This window comes from Pan troglodytes, chromosome 18 (genome assembly GCF_028858775.2).
Source record: "Pan troglodytes isolate AG18354 chromosome 18, NHGRI_mPanTro3-v2.0_pri, whole genome shotgun sequence".
NCBI classification, from domain to species: domain Eukaryota; kingdom Metazoa; phylum Chordata; class Mammalia; order Primates; family Hominidae; genus Pan; species Pan troglodytes.
Window position 1 is genome coordinate 76,186,152 of NC_072416.2, and position 6,816 is coordinate 76,192,967.

At 45.8% G+C, this 6,816-nt stretch overlaps 1 pseudogene; it reads right to left on the minus strand.

The window, feature by feature from the left end:
* Positions 1 to 4,720: 4,720 nt before the first annotated feature.
* LOC468038 (keratin, type II cytoskeletal 8-like) lies at positions 4,721 to 5,847 on the minus strand (annotated as a pseudogene).
* Positions 5,848 to 6,816: the final 969 nt, after the last annotated feature.

A 6,816-nucleotide genomic window follows, 5' to 3' on the forward strand; every position in this document is an offset into this window, starting at 1 on the left:
TGTGGTCTCAGCTATTCAAAAGGCTGAGGTGGGAGAATCGCTGGAGCCCAGGAAGTCAAGGCTGCAGTGAGCTGTGATCATGCCACTGCACTAGCCTGAGTGGCAGAGTGAGACCCTGTCTCAAATAAAATAAAGTCAAGATTTGAAAATACAATTTATGAACAAAGTTTCTAGACATGACATCTTTAAAAAAAGTGTTGTTTCCTATAAAACCAACATATCTTGCTACAGAAAATTATAAGTAGAAAAAACATGTTAGGAACTACCCTTCACCTGTCTTTTCATTTATCCAATTACTATTTATTGAGCACATGTATCCAGTACTGTCTAAATAATTCTGCCATCGCCCATAAAAGTTGCAGAGATTACATCCAACTATACTAAAAATTAATGTCCTGCTTTATTTTACTTATAAAATAAGCACTTTGTATCATTTTTATAATGTACTTTCCATGGTTCCATAATATTCCAATATACAAATCCATTCAGCACATGCATGATTGCCATGTTTTGAATCCATTTATGGTTGAAGTTTTATTTAAACATTCTAAATACAAATGTTTAGCTAGCTTTCAATAGCAGAGGTCAAGAGAAAAAACAAACAAAAGACACTAGGTGTGGGGGCTCATACCTACAATCCCACACTTTGGAGGCCAAGGTGAGAGGGGATCACTTAATCACTTAAAGCCAAGAGTTCAAGACCAGCCTGGGCAACATTAACAAGACCCTGTGTCTACAAAAAATAAACAAATAAACCAGATGTGGTGGCCCATGCCTATAGTCCTTGCTATACAAGAGATTGAGGCAGGAGGATCACTTGAGCCCAGGGAATTGAGGCTGAAATGAGCCATGATTCCACCTCTACACTCCAGCCTGGGCTACAGAACAAGACCCTGTCAAAAAAAAAAAAAAAAATCATTATTTAAATAAGTAAAAATGTTTTTCATTTTTCTAGTTTTTCATATCATGCAGTAATAAATCTTTATAATTAGTTTTTAAAGGAACATCTGTGTGATTTTTGTGTGTGGTTGACTTTTCAACTTTAGATTTTTCTCGCTGTTAGACTTCCAGAAATGAAATTATAGTATCAAAGAATATTTACCACAGACTCTTTGTTTCATGGTGGGAAATTGCTTTCGAAAAGGCTTGTGCAAATTCAACTGGGAATACGCTAAACACAGACATATATGACAATGGATATCAGCATTAAATGTTACCAATAATAGGCTGGGCGTGGCGGCTTACACCTGTAATCCCAGCACTTTGGGAGGCCAAGGTGGGCGGATCACAAGGTCGAGAGTTCGAGACCATCCTGGCCAACATGGTGAAACCCCATCTCTACTAAAAATACAAAAAGTAGCGGGGCATGGTGGGGTACGCCTGTAATCCCAGCTACTCGGGAGGCTGAGGCAGGAGAATGGCTTGAACCTGGGAGGTGGAGGTTGCAGTGAGCCGAGATCGTGCCACTGCACTCCAGCCTGGGAATAGAGCAAGATTCCGTCTCAAAAAAAAAAAAAAAAAAGTAGTGGTTTATTATTGGTAACTTTTTTTTTTTTTTTTTTTTTTTTTGAGACAGTCTTGCTCCGTCGCTGGAGTGCAGTGGCCTGATCTTGGCTCACTGCAACCTCCGCCTCCTGGGTTCAAGCGATTCTCGTTCCTCAGCCTCCCGAAACATACTTTTAAATAAAGTAGAGAGCACAACAATGGAGTTTTAAAAGGTCTCAAGACGAGCCATCAACGATAGACTCCAAGGGCGGCTAGAACCCTCAGCCTGGAGGAAGGGTACCTTTACAGCAACCCCTTCTCAAACTTGTTTATGTGTTTGGACATTTCAATGGCCCAGATAAGCAGCGTGTCCGGGCCCGAGGGGTGGAGTGCTGCCCCGGGGAGCGGCTACAGCGCGGGATCCTGGGGAGACAGCTCAAGGCAGGCCAGGGAAGGACACGCCGGGCAATGGGCGCGGAGACGAAGGGGCCGGACGGCGGCGAGGCGCTGGCTCCGGTCGCGGCACCCGGCTGCTGAGGGCAGTGCTGCTGCTTGGGACGTTCCAGGCGGCCAAGTACCCTCAGCGGCCCTGGCAGGGCGGTGCCTGGGGTGGGCGCTGGGCCTCCAGGCCTGCAGCCACGCTTGGCGCTGTCCGCTAGGGCCAGGTGCTGAAGTGTTGGCCGCGAGGGGAGCTGCTGCAGCGCTGGCTTCCCCGGGCCGCTGCGGGTGGACTTGGACAACATAAAGGGCTGCTGGAGCGGGGCCACTTTTTCGCCCGGGTAAAGTGTCCTCCAGCAGCACATGCTCGGCCTCCTGGAGAGGAAAGGGAAGCGGCCTGGCTTCCACCTGCTCCTGGGCACCCAGGTGAGGAGAAACCCAAGGGAACTGACTGCCCCCTCTTAGCCTCGCACTCCCCAGTGCAGCCGATGACAGGAACTCAGTGACAACTGATGGAATGACCGTCTTGCCTCCCTCTCTGTAATGGGGGGAAAAAGCCAGAGATACCGAGCCAGCTTTTTGCCAGGAATCAAGACAACTCATCTGTTGACTTGGTTTCCTCATCTGTAAATTGCTGGCAATATTTAATAACATCTAGAGGCCGGCAACAGTGGCTCCCGCCTATAATAGCAGCACTTAGGGAGACCAAGGCGGAAGGACCACTTGAGGTCAGGAGGTGGAGGCTGCAGTGAGCCGAGATCTCACCACTGCACTCCAGCCTGGGTGACAGAGCAAGACCCAGTCTCAAAAATAAAAAACAAAAACATGTAGAAAGTGGAATATTCCTGTTTCATTAAAGTTTTTGTGACCATTTCGTGAGATAATGTAGGCAGAAAAGCATTACGAAGTTTTTTGCTCATAAGAGGTGCTTAGAAAATTAAAATTACCACCAGCTGCAAACTGGTTTCTAAGAACTAGAGATAAAAAACACCTTCATCTTTTTAGAAGCACTTGCTCAAAAATGAAGTATCAGGTGGCTCTGAGAAGAGATGATAAATTTCCCGAGTACTCCAAGAACAATGGGAAGAAAATTAAAATGACAGTAATTTTCCAAGGTGTAGATTTAGCCAGAATGAGCAACCTAAATCAGCCCTATAGTTTCCCTTCAAAAAATGAACACTCTTAATTTATTATTTGTCTTTTAGCATGGTATCATTTGAAGGAAAAATAGAAGGCCAGGTACCATTTAACCTTTTAACAGTATGGCTTTTTCACTTACAAAAACTTACATATTATGATACGTGTTGATTTTTTAGAAAAATTCTAAGTCACGCTGTGTGACAATTCAAGTTTATCTGGTGATTTTCTTTGAATATGCACCTATTTTTATCTCACAATAACCATATGATGTAGGTTTTTACTCTCATTTTAGTGATGAGGAAATTAAGGATCAAAGAGATTTGAGCTTGGTGATTTGCTTAAGGCTGCACAGGTTTGAAGCTGCAGGGCCAGGACTGGAGTCCAGATCTGCCTAAGTCCACAGACAGTGCTCTTTGGTTGTGTTTTACCTATTAAAACTAACCATATTACCTAATTAATCTATTAACATTAGTAACACAAGCTGTCATATTTATGTAAGTCTAGAGAGCAGATTCTCAAAGTCAAAGACAAAACATCCCCCCAGAAATCAAATAACAAGCAAGAGTAACTTGCAAAACAGGTTAAGGTTGCTTATAGCTGTAACTTTCAGAACTTTCACAGTAATCAAAAACAAACTGTGGTCAAATGAACTGCATAAATTATTTTGTCCTCATACTACAAATATTAAGTTTCCATCACATTAAGCCTATTCCAGATTTTTAAACATGCAGCCATTAACAAACACAGGCGATTGAAAGGAACTGCAGTGGATCACCTGAGGTCAGGAGTCCAAGACCAGCCTGGCCAACATGCAGAAACCTATCTCTACTAAAAATACAAAACTTAGCCAGGTGCAGTGGTGGGTGCCTGTAATCCCAGCTAGTTGGGAAGGTGAGGCAGGAGAATAGCTTGAACCTGTGAGGCAGAGGTTGCAGTGAGCCAAGATTGCACCATTGCACTCTAGCCGGCTAGCCGGGGCAATAGAGGGAGACTCTGTCAAAAAAAAAAAAAAAAGAAAAAGAAACTGCATTAAATGGTTAATAAGTGTTACCCTATGGGTGACATAATGTGGGTGAATTTTTTTTCTTATTTTTCTACACTTTCTACAAAGAGCAAACATTATTATTATTATTTTTGGCAGAGCTAGCTCAAGTTTTATTTTAGCCAAAAAAAAAAAAAAAGCGCAATTGAATTGTTTTGTAGCTGGAGGCATGGGCAAGGGGGGTCCCCAGATAGTAAACTCCCCTGCAGGTGGGCTTAAGGCTAGGGCTGAGCCTCATGTGGGTCTCCTGTTCGCCCTGCTCCCCTGCACAGCAGCCTCCCTTCTGGGCTCTGGGGCAGAGCCTCTGGGGAGGGGCTATCGCAGCTGTTCACTTTGGCAGATGTCAGGACTCGGACACCAGCTTCCCATCATGGGTCTCAAGCTTCTTCACAACCACGGCCCTGGTGGAGCTGGAGCCGGCGCCAGAACCAAAGCTGGAGCTCAGGCAGTAGCTTGTGAGGCCCCCCTAGGCCGAGCTCAGACCACTTGCATAGCCACTGGTGGTCTTCGAATGGATACTCATGTTATGCATCTCAGACTCCAGCCGGCTCTCCTCGCCCTCCAGCAGCTTCCTGTAGGTGGCTATCTCGACGTCCAGGGCCAGCTTGAAGTTTATCAGCCCCTGATACGCAGCTGCCGTGCCATGTCCCGCTTGGCCGGCTGTGTGGCAGCCTCCCAGCTTGGACAGCTTGGCGTTGGCATCCTTAACGGCCAGCTCCCCACACTGCTCGGCATCTGCGAGGGTCCTTCCAGGGAAGCCCTCTGGCCTTTGAGGCCCTCAATCTCAGCCTGGAGCCGGCTGATGTTCCCGTTCTTCTCAGAGATCTGTCTTCGAACGCCACAGGTCACCCCCGTGCTTCCCAGCCAGCGCCTGCAGCTCCTCATACTTGATCTGGTACATGGTCTCACAGCCTCAGCCTGGCTGCAGTTGGCGATCTCCTCATACTGCGCCTTGACCTCAGTGATGATGCTGTCCATGTCCAGGGTGCGGCTGTTGTCCATGGACAGCACCACAAATGTGTCCGATATCTGGGACTGCAGCTCCTGGATGTCCTCTTCATACAGCTGACTGAAGAAGTTGATCTCGTCAGTCAGGCCTTCCAGGCGAGACTCCAGCTCTACCTTGTTCACGTAAGCTTCATCCACATCCTTCTTGATGAGGACAAATTCATTCCCCACCTCTGTACGCTTATTGATCTCATCCTCATACTTGTTCTCGAAGTTCTCCACCAGCCCCTTCATGTTGCCAAACTCTGCCTCCAGCTTCAGCTTCTCCTGGCCCAGAGTCTCCAGCTGCTACCTAAGGTTATTGATGTAGCTCTCGAACATGTTTGTCCATGTTGCTCCAAGCCATCTGCTGCTGCTGCAGGAGGCTCCACTTGGTCTCCAAGCATCTTGTTCTGCTGCTCCAGGAACCGTACCTTGTCTATGAAGGAAGCAAACTTGTTGAGAGTCTTGACCTGCTCCTTCTCCTGGGTGTGCACGGCCTGGATGTTGGGGTCCACCTCCAGGTTAAGGGGGCTCAGTAGGCTTTGGTTGACTGTGATGATGGTGATGCCTCCCATTCCACTGGCCCCTCCATAGCCTCCACCCTGGCCACCCCGGAAGCTGCTGCTGCCCACTCGGGAGAAGCTAGAGAAGCTGATGGGGGCACCGGGCCCACTTGTGTAGGAGAGGCTGCTGAAGGCCCAGGGGTCAGAGGTGGACACCTTGTAGGACTTCTGGGTCACCCTGATGGACATAGTGGAGGCAGAGTGGAGGTAGGCGGGCTGAACCAAGTGGAGATTCCAGAAGGAGCAGAGAAGCTTCTTCTTGGTCCATAATTTTTAAATCAAGAACCACGTTTTATATATGTAACTGGACGTCAATGCGCCAACTTATTTTAATACTTTGGTGCTTGTTAGACACATCCTACTGATTTGAGAGCTTAGCATTTCAGTAATGCACTATTTCCATTAAGTTTCAGCCTACCTTATTAAAAAATATAAGAGCTAGAATGCATCCTTCATAAATCCAAAGAAAGGGGGTTGGCAACAGAGAAAAAAGTTGCATTAAGTGGAGGACTCATCTTAACTTTTGCATTTGCCAGTAAAATGCATCTGTTACCCAGAGACCAGCTTGCATCCCAACTACAATGCAGGGAGTGGATTATGACTGGATACTCAACATCAGGACAGCAGAACAAAAAGTAATCTTCACACGTTGGGGAATTCTCACCAAAAGCAGAACAACTTCACACTTTCTTTCTCCTTTCAGTTTTTTCAGATATTTTCCACCAAGTTACTTTTGCCTAACAATTCATACACCATCACAAAAGACTAAGAGATCAGTCAAGAGATTTAAGAATATATGGAATGAAAATTTAAAAATTCAAAAGACTCTTTCCCTGAATCCAAAAACTACTGCAGAGAAGAAACCGGCTCTATTCACAGTCATCTTCAAAGAAGAACATTCTTGGCAAACATTGTCCTTCAACCTCAGAGAGAGGAAACTCCCTTTTATGTTTAATGTACATTCCTCCTGCTTTGAAGCCTCCCTTTCCCTGTCCCCTGTGGAGAGTTTCTGTTGCTTTATGGATTTTAAAGTATGCAGAATTTATATTATTTCAGCTTCTTAAAAGCCTCATTTGCTGAGAAAGTGTATGTATCTTAAAATGCACAAATTCTGTATGGTGCCAGAAATGTAGAAAATGTAGAAAGCTTATGTTATTT